The sequence below is a fragment of the Delphinus delphis genome, chromosome 2, assembly GCF_949987515.2.
Source record: "Delphinus delphis chromosome 2, mDelDel1.2, whole genome shotgun sequence".
NCBI lineage: Eukaryota > Metazoa > Chordata > Mammalia > Artiodactyla > Delphinidae > Delphinus > Delphinus delphis.
Genome location: NC_082684.1, coordinates 119656583 through 119674424, shown reverse-complemented (window position 1 = coordinate 119674424; position 17842 = coordinate 119656583). Strand labels below are relative to the sequence as shown.

Below are 17842 nucleotides of genomic sequence, written 5' to 3'. Positions count from 1 at the left end.
CACTTATTGAAGAGGCTGTCTTTTCTCCATTGTATATTCTTGCCTCCTTTATCAAAGATAAGGTGGCCATATGTACGTGGGTTTGTCTCTGGGCTTTCTATCCTGTTCCATTGATCTATCTTTCTGTTTTTTGTGCCAGTACCATACTGTCTTGATAACTGTAGCTTTGTAGTATAGTCTGAAGTCAGGGAGCCTGATCCTCCAGCCTCGTTTTTCTTTCTCAAGATTGCTTTGGCTATTCACGGTCTTTTGTGTTTCCATAGAAATTGTGAATTTTTGTTCTAGTTCTGTGAAAAATGCCAGTGGTAGTTTGATAAGGATTGCATTGAATCTATAGATTGCTTTGGGTAATATAGTCGTTTTCACAATGTTGATTCTTCCAATCCAAGAACATGGTATATCTCTCCATCTATTTGTATCATCTTTAATTTCTTTCATCAGTGTCTTATAATTTTCTTCATACAGGTCTTTTGTCTCCTTAGGTAGGTTTATTCCTAGATATTTTATTATTTTTGTTGCAATGGTAAATGAGAGTGTTCCCTTAATTTCTTTTTCAGATTTTTCATCATTTGTGTATAAGAATGCCGAGATTTCTGTGCATTAATTTTGTATCCTGCTACTTTACCGAATTCATTGATTAGCTCTAGTAGTTTTCTGGTAGCATCTTTGGGATTCTCTATGTATAGTATCACGTCATCTGCAAACAGTGACAGTTTTACTTCTTCTTTTCCAGTTTGGATTCCTTTTATTTCTTTTTCTTCTCTGATTGCTGTGGCTAAAACTTCCAAAACGATGTTGAATAATAGTGGTGAGAGTGGGCAACATTGTCTTGTTCCTGATCTCATTGGGAATGGTTTCAGGTTTTCACCATTGAGGAGGATGTTCGCTGTGGGTTTGTCATATATGGCCTTTATTATGTTGAGGTAAATTCCCTCTATGCCTACTTTCTGTACGGTTTTTTTCATAAATGTGTGTTGAATTTTGTTGAAAGCTTTTTCTGCATCTGTTGAGATGATCATATGGTTTTTCTCCTTCAATTTTTTAATATGGTGTATCGCATTGATTGATTTGCCTATAGTGAAGAATCCTTGCATTCCTGGGATAAGCCCCACTTGTTCATGGTGTGTGACCCTTTTAATGTGCTGTTGGTTTCTGTTTGCTAGTATTTTGCTGAGGATTTTTGCATCTATGTTCATCAGTGATATTGAGCTGTAGTTTTCTTTCTTTGTGACATCCTTGTCTGGTTTTGGTATCAGGGTGATGGTGGCCTTGTAGAATGAGTGTGGAAGTGTCTGTCCTTCTGCTATATCTTGGAAGAGTTTGAGAAGGATAGGTGCTAGCTCTTCTCTAAATGTTTGGTAGAATTTGTCTGGTCCTGCGCTTTTGTTTGTTGGAAGATTTTTAATCCCAGTCTCAATTTCAGTGCTTGTGATTGGTCTGTTTATATTTTCTATTTCTTCCTGGTTCAGTTTTGGAAGGTTGAGCTTTTCTAAGAATTTTTTCATTTCTTCCAGGTTGTCCATTTTATTGGCATATAGTTGCTTGTAGTAATCTCTTAGGATGCTTTGTATTTCTGCAGTGTCAGTCGTTACTTCTCCTTTTTTATTTCTAATCCGTTGATTTGAGTCTTCCCCCTTTTTTTTCTTGATGAGTCTGGCTAATGGTTTATCAATATTATTTATCTTTTCAAAGAATCAGCTTTTAGTTTTATTGGTCTTTGATATTGTTTCCTTCATTTCTTTTCCATTTATTTCTGATCTGATCTTTATGACTTCTTTCCTTCTGCTAACTTTGCAGGTGTTTTTTTCCTTCTTTCTCTTATTGCTTTAAGTGTAAGGTTAGGTTGTTTATTTGAGATGTTTCTTGTTTCTTGAGTTAGGATTGTATTGCTGTAAACCTCCCTCTTAGAACTGCTTTTGCTGCCTTCCCTAGGTTTTGGATCGTCGTGTTTTCATTGTTATTTGTTTCTAGGTATTTTTTTCTTTTGTCTTTGATTTCTTCAGTAATCTCTTGGTTATTTAGTAGTGTATTGTTTAGCCTCCATGTGTTTGTATTTTTTTACAGACTTTTCCCTGTAATTGATATCTAGCCTCATAGCGTTGTGGTCAGAAAAGATGCTTGATACAATTTCAATTTTCTTAAATTTACCAAGGCTTGATTTGTGCCCCAAGATATGGTCTATCCTGGAGAATGTTCCATGAGCACTTGAGAAGAAAGAGTATTCTGTTGTTATTGGATGGAATGTTCTGTAAATACCAAGTAAGTCCATCTTTTTTAATGTAACATTTAAAGTTTCTGTTCCCTTATTTATTTTCATTTTGGATGTTCTGTCCATTGGTGATAGTGGGGTGTTAAAGTCCCCTACTATGATTGTGTTACTGTCAATTTCCCTTTTTATAGCTGTAAACATTTGCCTTATGTATTGAGGTGCTCCTATGTTAGGTGCATAAATATTTACAATTGTTATATCTTCTTCTTGGATTGATCCCTTGATCATTATGTAGTGTCCTTCTTTGTCTCTTGTAATAGTCTTTATTTTAAAGTCTATTTTGTCTGATATGAGAATTGCTACTCCAGCTTTCTTTTGGTTTCCATTTGCATGGAATATCTTTTTCCATCCCCTCACTTTCATTCTGTATGTGTCCCTAGGTCTGAAGTGGGTGTTTGTAGAGAGCATATATACGGGTCTTGTTTTTGTATCCATTCAGCCAGTCTGTGTCTTTTGGTAGAGCGTTTAATCCAATTACATTTAAGGTAATTATTGATATGTATGTTCCTATTACCATTTTCTTAATTGTTTTGGGTTTGTTATTGTAGGTGTTTTACTTGTCTTGTATTTCCTGCCTAGAGAAGTTCCTTTTGTATTTGTTGTAGAGCTGGTTTGGTGGTGCTCTTAGCTTTTGCTTGTCTGTAAAGGTTTTAATTTCTCCATTGAATCTGAATGAGATCCTTGCTGGGTAGAGTAATCTTGGTTTTAGGTTTTTTTTCTTCATCGCTTTAAATATGTCCTGCCACTCCCTTCTGGCTTGCAGAGTTTCTGCTGAAAGATCAGCTGTTAACCTTATGGGGATTCCCTTGTGTGTTATTTGTTGTTTTTCCCTTGCTGCTTTTAATATTTTTTCTTTGTATATAATTTTGGATAGTTTGATTAATATGTGTCTTGGTGTGTTTCTCCTCGGATTTATTCTGTATGGGACTCTCTGTGCTTCCTGGACTTGATTGACTATTTCCTTTCCCATATTAGGGAAGTTTTCAACTATAATCCCTTCAAATATTTTCTCCGTCCCTTTCTTTTTTCTTCTTCTTCTGGGACCCCTATAATTCGAATTTTGGTGCATTTAATGTTGTCCCAGAGGTCTCTGAGACTGCCCTCGATTCTTTTCATTCTTTTTTCTTTATTCTGCTCGGCAGTAGTTTTTTCCACTGTTTATCTTCCAGGTCACTTATCCATTCTTCTGCCTCCATTATTATGCTATTGATTCCTTGTAGAGAATTTTTAATTTCATTTATTGTGTTGTTCATCATTGTTTGTTTACTCTTTAGTTCTTCTATGTCCTGGTGAAACGTTTCTCGTATTCTCCATTCTATTTCCGCAATTTTGGATCATCTTTACTATCATTACTCTGAATTTTTTCAGGTAGACTGCCTATTTCCTCTTCATTTGTTTGATCTGGTGGGTTTTTACCTTGCTCCTTCATCTGCTGTGTGTTTCTCTGTCTTCTCATTTTGCTTAACTTACTGTGTTTGGGGTCTCCTTTTCGCACGCTGCAGGTTCGTAGTTCCCATTGTTTTTGGTGTCTGCCTCCAGTGTCTAAGGTTGTTTCAGTGTGTCGTGTAGGCTTCCTGGTGGAGGGGACTAGTGCCTCTGCTCTGGTGGATGAGGCTGGATATTGTCTTTCTCGTGGGCAGGACCATGTCCGGTGGTGTGTTTTGGGTTGTCTGTTACTTTAGTATGATTTTAGGCAGCCTCTCTCCTAATGGGTGGGGTTGTGTTTCTGTCTTGCTTGTTGTTTGGCATCGGGTATGCAGCACTGTAGCTTGCTGGTCATTGAGTGTAGATGGGTGTTAGCGTTGAGATGGAGATCCCTTGGAGAGCTTTCACCGTTTGATGTTATGTGGAGCCGGGAGGTCTTTGGTTGACCAATGTCCTGAACTCGGCTCTCCCACCTCAGAGGTACAGGCCTGACACCCGGCTGGAGCACCAAGACCCTGTCAGCCACCCGGCTCAGAAGAAAAGGGAGGGAAAAAAGAGAAAGAAAGAAAAAATAAAATAAAGTTATTAAAATAAAAATAATTATTAAAAATAAGAAATTTTTAAAGTAATAAAAAAAGAAAAAAAAAGAAAGAAGGAAGAGAGGAACCAAACCAAAAAACAAATCCACCAATGATAACAAATGCTGAAAACTGTACTAAAACAAACAAAAAACAGATAGACAGGACCCTAGGACAAATGATAAAAGCAAAGCTATACAGGCAAAATCACACAAAGAAGCATACACATACACACTCACAAAAAGAGAAAAAGGAAAAAAAAAAATATATCGTTTGCTCCCAATGTCCACCACTTCAATATTGGGATAAGTCATTGTCTGTTCAGGTATTCCACAGATGCAGGGTACATCAGGTTGATTGTGGAGATTTAATCTGCTGCTCCTGAGCCTGTTAGGAGAAATACCCCTTTATCTTCTTTGTTCACACAGCTCCTGGGGTTCAGCTTTGGATTTGGCCCCGCCTCTGCATGTAGGTTCCCTGAGAGTGTCTGTTCTTCGCTCAGACAGGACAGGGTTACGCTAGCAGCAGATTAGGGGTCTCCGGCTCACTCAGGCCAGGGGGAGAGAGGGGTACAGAATGCAGGGCAAGCCTGTGGTGGCAGAGGCCAGCATGACGTTGCAACAGTGTGAGGAGCGCCATGTATTCTCCCGGGGAAGTTGCCCCTCAATCACGGGACCCTGGCAGTGGCGGGCTGCACAGGCTCTCGGGTGGGAAGGTATGGATAGTGACCTGTGCTTTCACACAGGCTTCTTGGTGGCTGCAGCAGCAGCCTTAGTGTTTCATGCCCGTCTCTGGTGTCCATGCTGATAACCGCAGCTCACGCCCATCTCTGGAGCTTGTTTAGCTAGTGCTCTGAATCCCCTCTTCTCTCACACCGCGAAACAATGGTCTCTTGCCTCTTAGGCAGTTCCAGACTTTTTCCGAACTCCCTCCTGGCTAGCTGTGGCACACTAGCCCCCTTCAGGCTGTGTTAATGCAGCCATCCCCAGTCCTCTCCTTGGGATCTTACCTCCAAAGCCCAAGCTTCAGCTCCCAGGCCCCACCCGTCCTGGTGGGTGAGCAGACAAGCCTCCCGGGCTGGTGATTGCTGGTTGGCCCCGATCCTCTGTGTGGGAATACCTCCGCTTTGCCCACTGCACCTCTGTTGCTTGCGCTCTCCTCCATGGCTCTGATGCTTCTTCCCTGTCCACCCCCGTCTCTGCCGGTGAAGGGGCTTCCTAGTTTGTGGAAACTTTTCCTCCTTCACAGCTCCCTCTCCGAGGTGCAGGTCCCGTCCCTATACTTTTGTCTCTGTTTTTTCTTTTTTCTTATGCCCTACCCAGGTACATGGGGAGCTTTTTTTGCCTTTTGCGAACTCTGAGGTCTTCTGCCAGCGTTCAGTATGTGTTCTGTAGTTGTTCCACATGTAGATGTATTTCTGATGTATTTGTGGGGAGGAAGGTGATCTCCACGTCTTACTCTTCCACCATCTTGAAGGTCTCACTCCACCATATTATATCTTAACTTCTCAGAATCTACATCAGATTTACTAACTTAATTCCAGTGAGATATAGAAACATTACCTCTATATTGCTCTATTCTCTTTCCTCTTTTGTGAACTATTATTGTTTATAAATATATATCATAATATATATTTTATGTTTATATATTATACACATATCACAAACCCAACAATGAATTGTTGTTAGTATAATTTTTCTTAATTCACATAATTTTATGTGTATTAAAGAAGCTGAGAAAGGAAAAATCGAGCAAGTCTATAGAGTTTGTTATATCAACCTTCCTTTTCATCATTTCTTGCTCTCTTCATTTCTTCCTGTGGATTTGAGTTATCATCTGTTATCATTTTCCTACCCCAAGACAACTTTGCTAACACCCATCTCTTTTGTGCTTTTTTTGTCAAACACATTATCTTTCTCTATGTGAAAGGCCTGATAATACAGCTATGTAAATAATGTTTTATACAATTTCTTTTAAAATCAGTTAAGAGAAAAAGGGGAAGAAATATGCAATTATACTGTTTCTTTTAATTACATATTCAACTCTATTATTTTCCTTGTGTTTGTGGATTTGAATTGTCGTTTGGGGTACTTTCTTTTATTTATTTCTTTTATTTTTTTATTTTTATTTTTTGCGGTACGCGGGCCTCTCACTATTGTGGCCTCTCCCGTTGAGGAGCACAGGCTCCGGACGCGCAGGCTCAGCAGTTATGGGTCACGGGCCTAGCCGCTCCGCAGCATGTGGGATCTTCCCGGACTGGGGCACGAACCCATGTCCCCTGCATCGGCAGGCGGACTCTCAACCACTGCGCCACCAGGGAAGCCCCTGGGGTACTTTCTTTTAGTCTGAACAACTTCCTTTAGTATTTCTTGCACGGAATGTCTGCTAGGAACAAATTCTCTGTTATTGCTTATCATAGAATATCTTTATTTCACCTTTGTTTTTGAAGGATAGTTTTGCTGAATATGATTATTGGTTGACAATTCTTTCAGCACCTTGAATATGTCATCCAGCTGTCTCTGGCCTTATTGTTTCTGATGAGAAGTCAGGTGCTAATCTTACTGGCACCTTGTACATGATGAGACGTTTTTCTCTTACTGCTTTCAAGATTTTCTCTTTTTCTTTGACTTTCATCATTTTTACCGTATGTCTGGGTGTGGATCTCTTTGTATTTATTCTACTTGGATTTTGTTGAGTGTCTTGGATGAATTATGTTTTTCATCATACTTAGCAAGTTTTCAGGCATTGTTTCTTCAAATTTTTTTCTATTCCTTTCTCTTTCTCCTCTCCTTCCCATTGAATTATGTTGGTGTGCTTAATGGTGTCCCACATTTCTCTGAGGCTCTGGTCAGTTTCTGCTTTTCTTCAGATTGTATAATCTCTATCAATATATCCTTATATTTGCTGAGTCTTTCTTCTACTAGTTTAAATATAGTTTTAGCTCCTGTAGTGAAAATTTCAGTTTTGTTATTGTACTTTTCAAATCCAGAATTTCAGTTTACTTCTTTAAAAAAAGTAATTTCTGTCTCTTTATTGATATTCTCTATTTGATGAGACATTGTCATTATAGCTTTCTTTACATTTTTAAGCATAGTTTCTTTTAGTTCTTTGAACATTTTTATTGTGGATGTTTTTAAGTCTTTGCCTGTTAAATCTGTCATCTGGGTTCTCTCACAGTCAGTTTCTGTGCCTGATTTTTTTCCCTACATGTGGGTCACACTTTCCTGTTTCTTTTTTGTGTCTCATAGTTTTTGTTGAAAATTGGACATTTTATAATAATTTCAGGAACCTGGATACTAGTTCCTTATCACTTCTTCAGGTCTTCTTTTGTTGTTGTTTGCTTATTTATTTGTTTAGTGATTCAGACTATTTTGGTGATGTCTTTTTTCCTTTAGTGCCACTCTCAGAGGGAGCAACCTGGGGCATATATGTACAGTCACCCTACATGACAGTGGTTTAATCGGGGTTCTCTTTGTCTCTTTCCCTAATCTCTCTATTAAGCTGTCTGCCTTTTTTGGTATCACATCCAGCTGGTGTGCTTCATTAATTGCTGACTGATTGCTCTATTGTTTTCAACAGTGCCTGAGACATACATGGCTCTGCCGTTTGGCCCAACTAAATTCAGTAAGGGGTCATTTTTGTGGCAAGTCTCTGAGGTCTGTTCTAACCCCAAGAGGGCTCTCTTTTCCTGTTTTCTTTGATGAACTACCTGACCTGTCATTTATTGCTCTTTATTAAGAGGAGCTGCCAGCCGCATATTTGCTTATTGCTAAAATTGTTATTGTTTTCAAGAGTGCCTGTAGGCTTGAACTTCCCACACTTTATTTCAAATAATGCCAGTACTTTTGGGGAGAGCATAGAAGCTCTTTGATTTTATGGACTACCTCTGTCTTTGGGGAAAATCTCTAAGTCACTACTCTGGACAATAGGCAGAGTTGGTAGTCTCTGGTCTTCTCAGGTTGCCTCTCCTGACATAGAATATCTGCCCTGTGAGCAAGCTTATATGAGGGTGATTGGTGCCCCCAGTATTTTCCTGGGTTAGAACCTCCTTCTTATGAGGGGAGCTGGGTGAAAGAATGGAATCTTAACCTTTTAGATGCACTCATCAGGAAATTAGAGTCTTCAATTTGGACTGGAGGAGATGAGAAATGATGGTGGCCTACCCCTCCTGGTAAAGCACCATATCCTTTGATTGGCAGCTGAGGGGAGGAGGAGCTCTGCTTCTTTGTCATGTTCATCTGGAGTGGAGCTTCCATCAATCTGAGCTAGGAAGGGAAGGAATGAGAGAGTAGTGGCTCAAATGTCAGTTTTCACTCTTGTCCTGAAAGTGGAACTCATGGGCTGCAAGAGAAAAGTGGTCAGTTTGGGAACCACAGTTGTCATAAAATGGCTCTTTCATGCTGTGGCAGGAACTCTAGAAATCTGAGGTTAGCTTGCCGTGGCAGCATAGTTGTGAAGGTGATTGACTGAAATTGGGCAGCATTGAAATGGATCTTCTGGAAGTGCAGTCTATGATCTAAGATTCCTTGAAGACTTCTCAAAGCAAGAGAGGCCTACTGTTGGGCGTGACAGGGAGTGTGGGTTTTTTCTAATGCTGACCAGGGTAATTGGCCCTGAAAGGGGACATTCCAGAAAGAAAACTAATTGGTGTTATTCCCAGAGCTGGGAAACAAGTTGGTCATGGCAGTAGCAGCTGACCTCTGGATTCCTCTGGCTGAACTTTAATCTTCTCTCATGCAGCATCCAGGCAGGGAGTGAGTTGACCTGTGATGGGATCAGGGCCACAACTGGTGGGCTTATGTAGCTGCTGGTGCCCTGTCCAAAGCTCCTGCTGGGCATGTGTAGGCAGATATGATTTCAAATCAAAGGCATATCCAGAGCTGATCTCAGACCACTGTACTGATTGATGATGCAGTGTGGTCCCCATAGGTCAGGATCCTGCTACAAGTGATCAGGATTCTATGGTGGCAGAATTTGCCCTGGAAGATGGCTTGCTGGGCTGGTGACTTTATGTTGGTCTGCCCTTACAGGCTTCTAGAGCAGAAAATCAGTGTGATGGGTCTGGTTTCCAGGGATGCAGTAACTGGAATCATATCAGACAAAGAAACTGACCATGCACCTCATGGAGGGAGGCATCCTCTCACAACAGGATGGCCCAAGGGCCACTCAGTACGAGCCAGTCTTGTGCAGTGACTGGTTGGCTCAGGTGTGCCAGGATCAGAGCAGAAGTGATGTGAGCCTGGCTCAGAAAGGACGTGCAATAAATATGGGTGAAAAGGACAAGAAGGTGGGGGAGGGAGGAGGTGAAGGGGCTATCCTGTCTCTAAAAGATAGGGCAGAGCAGTACCATAAAAAGAGAGAGCGTGTGACTCCTCTGAATGTCCTGAGGAGGTACTGGGGCATCTCAGCTCCCAACATGTTGTCAGTGTCTGGACTTGCCATGTGGGAACGTTGTCTCTCAGGAATTGAATGCTGAGGTTGGTGGACTTATGGCTCATTGAGCTTCTTGTAAAGACTGTGCTACAGAGCTTAGGACAGTCCAAATGAGTTTGTTATAGGAGACCAGTGGCAGCAGATTAAAATAAATCACCCAGGATGTGGTGACACATTCAGATTAGGAGGCCATAGAAATGCTCTCTTATTAATCTCTGGATGACAAGGGCACTGCGCGCATTGCAAAGCATGCTTACAGCATGGCCTCGGGTTTCACCCTGCAACTACCAAGCAGTCCTTCCACTACAACCCGTATGAAGACAGAAAAAGGCAAAAACATATTTAGAAAAATGAAGGAGATAGTCAAACTGTTGTCAAAATTGGCAAGGACTTTCCAGTAACTATAAAGAACAGTGGACCTGGATTGGTAAGGGTAGTCAGTGGGCTTTTCAGAGTGGCCAAATCCTACCTGTCTGAAAGAGAGCCGGAAGAAATATTTTCCCATCTCTTGTTTGTCCTTGGCTTTGAATTTTAGAAGATTTATGATACTTAGGAAACTTGCTGGCTGTTCCTCTTGGTTTGGCATTAGCCATTGTTTTATAGCCATTCTACAGCTAACTCCAGGGCAGCCCTGGAGGGAGGTATGGCGGGAGGTATGTTGCTGGTACTTTGTATCTAGCATTGCCCTGTGGACAGAAGCAGGCCTGTAGATCCCTATTTAAGTGTCCCGTCAGTTCAGAATGTACAGTACTGCTCCCTGGGGAGGTACAGGATCCCACCACAGCCTGGTAGAGCCGACTACACAGATGCCTACTGAACATCGTGCTTGTCTGCCTGTCCTCTAGTAGCAGGTCTGAGATGGGATGCTGACTGTTGTGATCCAGGGAGACCTGTTCACCCAAGTCTTGGTGCTGGCTTTAGGTAGACCTCTCCTCACTGCAATTTGAGTATGTACAGAAAACCCATTTGAGGGTCTGAGTTCAAATACTATAGCCTATAAGGGAAAGGATATGCAGAGAAAACATATCTTTGGAAAGGGTTTATTTCAGGACCAGAACAAATTTTAGAAAACCGGTATCCTAATGGGATGTAAGAAGATAAGGCTTTACTATGGAAAACAGTATGGAGTTTCCTTAAAAAAATAAAAACAGAACTACCATGTGATCCAGTGATCCCACTCCTGGGCATATATCCAGAAAAGATGAAAACTCTAATTTGAAAAGATACATGCCCCCCAATGTTAATAGTAGCACTATTTCTAATAGCCAAGACATGGAAGCAACCTAAGTGTCCATCAACAGGTGAATGGATAAAGAAGGTGTGGTGTATGTATACAATGGAATATTCCTCATCCATAAAAAGTGAAACATTGCCATTTGCAGCAACATGGATGGACCTAGACATTATCATACATTATCATACTAAATGAAGTAAGTCAGACAGAAGGACAAATATTGTATGATATCACTTATATGTGGAATCTAAAAAATAATACAAATGATTTTATTTACAAAACAGAAACAGACTCACAGACTTAGAAAACAAACTTATGGTTACCAAAGGGGAAAGGTGGGGAGGGATAAATTATGGGATTAACATATACACACTACTATATATAAAATAGGTAAGCAACAAGGATTTACTGTATAGCACAGGGAACTATATTCAATACCTTATAATAATCTATAATGGAAAATAATCTGAAAATACATATATATAACTGAATCACTTTGCTGTACACCTGTAACTACACAATACTGTAAATCTACTATACTTCAATAAAAAAGAGAACATTTGGACCTAAACAGATGTCAGAAGTCATAAAAAAAGAAGATAGGACTTTAAGAAGCAAAAGCCATAAGAACTGCAGAATGAGATGTAAAAACAGTAAACTTAAAAGGGAACTGGTGAGATAATGAAAGCTTATAAAACTCGTTTGCTGTAGCAGAATTAAAATCTACAAGGGAGGCACTACGGAATTGAAACAACATTACACATTTGAATTAGTGATGTAGAGAATAAATGTGACATGCTTCTTTGGGGGCAAAGGAAGGAAAGAATAGAGTGGTGAGAAAGGAAGTGATAGAAATGGGGTACAGAAAATGTAAGTCCAATTTTAGAATCTCTGTAGAAGGAACCCCTCTGCTCAAGTTAGGATAGGGGCATTCATCAAAGATTTTTAATGAATGAAGACTTTCTGGAAGGTTTAAAAAAATCTCAGTTTACCAGATAAAAGGCTTACTGTGTTTTGATCAAAATTCATATACATAGGCCCACAGTTATTTATTCTGGCAAAATTTGTGAATTATAAGAATAATAGGAAAAGTTACACCAGTATTCAAGCAGACAAAACAGGTTACTTAAAAGAAACAAAAATCTGGCAGGCCTGAGTTGTCCATGATACTAAGTCCTAGAAGACAGTGGAGCCAGGACTGCAGTGTTGGGACAAGAAGTGACTGTGCAGTCTTCCCTGGTGGCGCAGTGGTTAAGAATCCGCCTGCCAATGCATGGGACACAGGTTCGAGCCCTGGTCTGGGAAGATCCCACATGCTGTGGAGCAACTAAGCCTGTGCACCACAACTACTGAACCTGCACTCTAGAACTCATGAGCCACAACTACTGAGCCTGCATGTTGCAACTACTGAAACCCACGTGCCTAGAGCCTGTGCTCTGCAACAAGAGAAGACGCCGCAATGAGAAGCCCACGTACCGCAACTTGAAAAGATAGTTCTCTGAAGAATATACATATAATTGGCCAATGATCACATGAAAAAATGCTCAGCATTATTAGACACCAGAGGAATGCAAATCAAAACCACAGTGAGATACCATTTCGTACCCACTTGGATAATTAAAATAAAAAAGATGGACAATAACAAGTGTTGGTGGAAATGTAGAGAAATTAGAACCCTCATATGGTGCTGCTGGGAATATAAAATGGTACAGACACTTGAAGAACAGGTTGGCAGTTCCTCAAAAGTTTAAGCAAAGGGTTACGACATGACCTAGCAATTCTACTCCAAGGTATACACCCAAGAGAAATTAAAACATTTATTCACATAAAAACTTATACATGAATGTTCATAGGAGCATTAGTCACAATAGCCAAAATATGAAAACAACCCAAATGTCCATCAACTGATGAATGGAAAACAAAGTGGTATTCCATGCAATGGAATCTTATTTGGCAACAAAAAGGAATAAAGTACAGATACATGCTGGATGGATGAACCTTGAAAATATTTTCATAAGAGAAAGAAGCTAGAAACAAAAGACCACATATTAAATGATTCTATTTATATGAAATGTTCAGAATAGGCAAACCTATGGAGACAGAAAGTAACTAGTGATTTCGTAGGGCGGGGGTGGTAGAGGACGAAATGGGAAGTGGTTGCTAATGGGTATAATGTTTCATTTTGGGTGATAAAAATGGTCTATTTGTGTCATCATGGTTGTGCAACTCTGAGAATATACCAAAAGCTATTGAATTGTATCCTTAAAATGGATGAATTGTATGGTATGTGAATCATATCTCAATAAAGCTGTTGTAAAAAGTAAGGAAAGGTGTAAAATATAAAGTACTTTAATAATATTCTGTACCTCAAATTTAAGAAATATTTTCAAATCAGAAAAGTGGGGGACTTCCCTGGTGGCACAGTGGTTAAGAATCCATCTGCCAATGCAGGGGACATGGATTTGACCCCTGGTTTGGGAAGATCCCACATGCCGTGGAATAACTAAGCCCATGCACCATAACTACTGAGCCTGCTCTCTAGAGCCCGTGAGCCACAACTGCTGAGCTTGTGTGCCACAGCTACTGAAGCCTGCGCATCTAGAGCCCATGCTCTGCAACAAGACAAGCCACCACAATGAGAAGCCTGCACACCGCAACAAAGAGTATCCCCCACTCACAGCAACTAGAGAAAGCCCACACACAGCAACGAAGACCCAACGCAGCCATAAAGAAAGAAAGAAAGAAAGAAAGAAAGAAAGAAAGAAAGAAAAGAAAAGTGGAAAGGAATCTGGGAGAAAAAAGGGATGTTAAATTCTTCTCTGCCCAAAGGGAAAGCCAAAGTTCTACTATGTTCTTGACATGGAAAGAATGTTTCCTAAGATTGTAAGGATAGCTTATTGTAGAATTTCTTCCTAAGTACTGGAGATGATAAACTCAGTGAAATATAGCTCACATAGGAAAATAGAGAAAAGGAACTAAAAACATGACAGAAGATAAAAAATTATCATTTTTATAATAAATATAAAGGCATTAAAACCCTCTATTCAATGACAGAGACTCAGAAATGACACCAAAAAGTTATGGTAAAAGCATGGGTAAAGATTTAAACATCAAATACAATTAAAAGGAGATGGGGGCTTCCCTGGTGGCGCAGTGGTTGAGAGTCTGCCTGCCGATGCAGGGGACACAGGTTCGTGCTCCAGTCCGGGAAGATCCCACATGCCGCGGAGCGGCTGGGCCCGTGAGCCATGGCTGCTGAGCCTGCGCATCCAGAGCCTGTACTCCGCAACGGGAGAGGCCACAACAGTGAGAGGCCCACGTACCGCAAAAAAAAAAAAGTGATAAAATCGAGGAAATACTTATCATAGTACTACAGAAGTCTAATATTCTTCCATTTCTTCTTTCACTTATTTTAAAACTCTTTAGTGCTTGTGTCAGCAGCACATGTACTAAAATTGGAACAATACAGAGAAGAGTAGCATGGCCCCTGTGTAAGGATGACACACAAATTCATGAAGCATTCCATATTTTTAATCTAATTTTAAGAAAAGAAACAAATGAGCTTATTTACAAAACAGAAACAGACTTACAGGTATCAGAAACAAACTTATGATTACCAAAGGCGAAACATGGCAGGGAGGCTTAAATTAGGAGCTTGGAATTAACGTACACGCACTACTATATGTAAGATAACCAACAAGACTTAACTGTATAGCACAGGGAACTCTACTCAGTATTCTGTGATAACCTATATGAGAAAAGAACCTGAAAAAGAATGAATACATGTGTATGTATAACTAAATCACTTTTCTGTGCACCTGAAACTAACACAACGTTGTAAATCAACTATACTTCAATTAAGTTTAAAAAATAAATGAAAGTAAATAAAATAAAATGAGGTTGTGGTAAGACCACTCTCCCCTCAAAAAAACTATTTACTGAACATCTACTATGTGCTAGGCACTAGGTATGGAGCGATGAATAAACTGGCATGATTCCTGTTCTCACAGCTTCCTGTAGAGTGGAAGAGACTGTTATTAAACACAGAGCAGTTAAATTATTTCAAATTGTGGTTAAGTGCTCCAAGGAAAAGAGAAGTGTGCTCTCGTGACTTAGGTGAAGGGGTCCAAGGACATCCTCATTGAGGAAACGGCATTTGAGTTGTGAGGACAAGTCAGTCAGGTGGCTGTTTGGAAAAGAATTTACCAAATGGAGCTATTCCATGTTCAGAGGCCAGGGTGTGGGGAGGAGTTTCAGTGCTTGAACTCATGAAGGCCAGTGTGATTATGTGGTTGCTCCCTACTTGGACTTTAGGGGAAGCCACAGGACGACAGAGGGAGGCCACAGGAAATTGGGAGTGGGGGGTCTTAGTGAATTTGCGAGTTGGCATAACGAGGGTTTCCATTCCCTCTGCTGTTTGACTGGTTTGCTCATCCTGGTGGAGCCCAAGGCTACTTTACATGTGGAAGTCCAAGGAATGGCTGACGTGCCATAAAGGAACCACTCACCTCTTGGTGACCCAGTGGGGACATTGGAAGTTTGGGACCCCCACTAGTAAGGGTGTCAGGAGAACTGCAGCCATGCTCAGATGAATGTGCCTTTCTGGGCAGGTTCTTTGGCCCTGGAGTGTCCTCGGCATTCGGGAAGGGGGTTCTTTGGGAAAGAGTCATAGTCTGGTGACTGGATCTAGGCCAAAAGAGGAGCACTTGACTTATTTTACCACCTCTAGGTCTGCTGGTGGGTTATTTGAGCTCTCTCTCCATTTGTTAGGGGACATCTTGGGCTTCTGTGAAACTCAAGGGGCCTTTGGAGGAGTGAAGGATGTCTGATTGTTAACTGCTCTGGAAATATGTGGGCATCCAATATATTTGGAAGAACCCCTGACATCCAAGACAGAACCATAAATTTGTTTTCCCTAAGCTTCTAAAAAGAGGGTAAAGGATTTTTTGATCCTTTTGTTCCTTGTTTATGGACTTCATTTCTGGGAATCACATGTTGTCCTGATTGTCCTGACTATGTGGCTATACACACTTCAACTCATGTGAAGATGACCTGCCCAGTCCACACTTCTTAAGGCAAGAAAGAAGATGGGCATCTGTTATGGACTAAAATGTGTCCCCACTAATCTCTGTGTTGAAGTTCTAACCCCCAGCACCTCAGACTAGGAATGTGTTTGGAAATAGGGCCTTTAAAGAAGGGATTATAGTTAAATGAGGTCATTAGGGAGTCCTTGTAAGAAGAGGAAATTTGGACTTAGATGGGTAAAGAGGGAAGGTCTGTGAAGATGAAGACAGAAGGCAGCCATCTGCAAATCAGGAAGAGAGGCCTCAGAAGAAACCAACCCTGCCGACACCTCAATCTTGGCTTCTAGTCTCCAGAACTGTGAAGAAATAAATGTCTGTTGTTTAAGCCACCCAGTCTGTTACTTTGTAATGGCAACCCTAGCTGACTAATGCAGTATCTTTTACGGGAAACATTTAATATTTAATAGAGGTTGAGACAAGGTTTTAGACTGATGTGAAATAAACCAGAAAACACAGCCATCTGCCTTACCTTCAGGGAACCCTATGACAGCCAGTGTGAAACATTCTTACTGGAATAGGCCCAGCGTCTTTGTTAGATGGTGCTACCTTGCATTTTCCATTTTTCCTGCTTCTTTTTTTCTGGTTGTACAGCTCTGCCCTTTCCTGATACAATGAATAGTGCTTTTCTTCCTTCTCTCCTTCCAGTTGGAAGCCTGCTTTCCCTAGGAGTCTGGGCTGTTTCCTTGACGGTTCTTTCATCTGTGGGGTATTTATAGGACTGTTAAAGTTTTACATGCTTCTCTCCCTCCCTTGAGGGGAGCACCCAGCGCCCGGCCAGCCACAGATTCAGGGTTTGACTGGCACCTGTTGAACAATTATCGTCTTTTCTCAGTTGGTGTGAGGTGGGCGTATTAGAAGCCTTGTTCTTCCTTGCTGGCAGTCTGTGACTGGACAGGGAGAGTGGTAGAAACCGAGTGAAGATGGCAGTCTTCCGTGGGCCTGGGTTTTCTTATTGGATGTGTGAGTTTTTTCCATCTCAAGCTTCCTTCAATTCTAGTATTTTCCAGCAGTGTTCCTGTTTCTCTCCTCCCCAGACCTCACCAAAGTCTGTACCATTTCCTCACCTCTCACTTTTTTCCCTTCCCTGGCCTGGTGTCCGCTCCCCTGTCCTCAGCAGCACTCTCCGTAAGACCCACCTGGGTCTGGACCTGGCCCTCTGCTGTGCTGGAGGAGCTGAGCAGCCCCTCCTCCTGAGACTTTATTTTCCCTGCTCTTGTGACGCTGTGCTCTGCTTTCCCTGCACCTCGCCATCCGCCCCCCGCTTGGTTCCGTTTCTTCTCTCCAGTCATGCAGTTTGGAGGTCCCGGAAGGATCGGTCTGGGATCGTTGCTTCCTAGATGCCTATCTCTGATCTCGCCTTTGCTTTTGAGCGCCAAGTCTGCACACTCGACAGCCAACTTGACCTCTCCACTTGGGTACTTTAAAAGCACCTGAAACTAACAAGGCCAAAACTTGCAGTGCTTTTTTTTTCACACCTGGCCCTGTTCCAGGGGTCCCTAATTCAGTGGTTAGCACAACCATACAAACCAGGAGTTATCCTTGATAGCCCTTCTTTACCCACCCAAATATCCCCAGTATTCTTGGTCTCACCTTCTAAGTACCTACTGAATCTATTTGCTTCCTTTCACCGGCAGTTGCCCCCTTTGTCTAGCTGTGGTCCCTATGTACCTGAGCTCCTGTAGTGGTCATCCAACTAGTGTCCCCACTTCCATGTCCCCCTGGAATCTGTTCTACCCATAACAGCCAGGGTGACACATTGGAAACACAAGCCCTAGATGGCTTCCCACTGCTCTGGGGTTAAAGAAGAAAACCCTGAGCA

At 41.4% G+C, this 17842-nt stretch overlaps 1 protein-coding gene and 1 non-coding gene across 2 annotated transcripts in view; both read left to right on the top strand.

Moving 5' to 3' along the window:
- Positions 1 to 17842, top strand: part of ADAMTS17 (ADAM metallopeptidase with thrombospondin type 1 motif 17) — a 346470-nt gene that overhangs the window by 42229 nt on the left and 286399 nt on the right. The window lies entirely within an intron of this gene.
- On the top strand, positions 14365 to 14471 carry LOC132421506 (U6 spliceosomal RNA). The gene has a single exon (XR_009518750.1). It is a non-coding gene; the product is annotated as a U6 spliceosomal RNA (small nuclear RNA).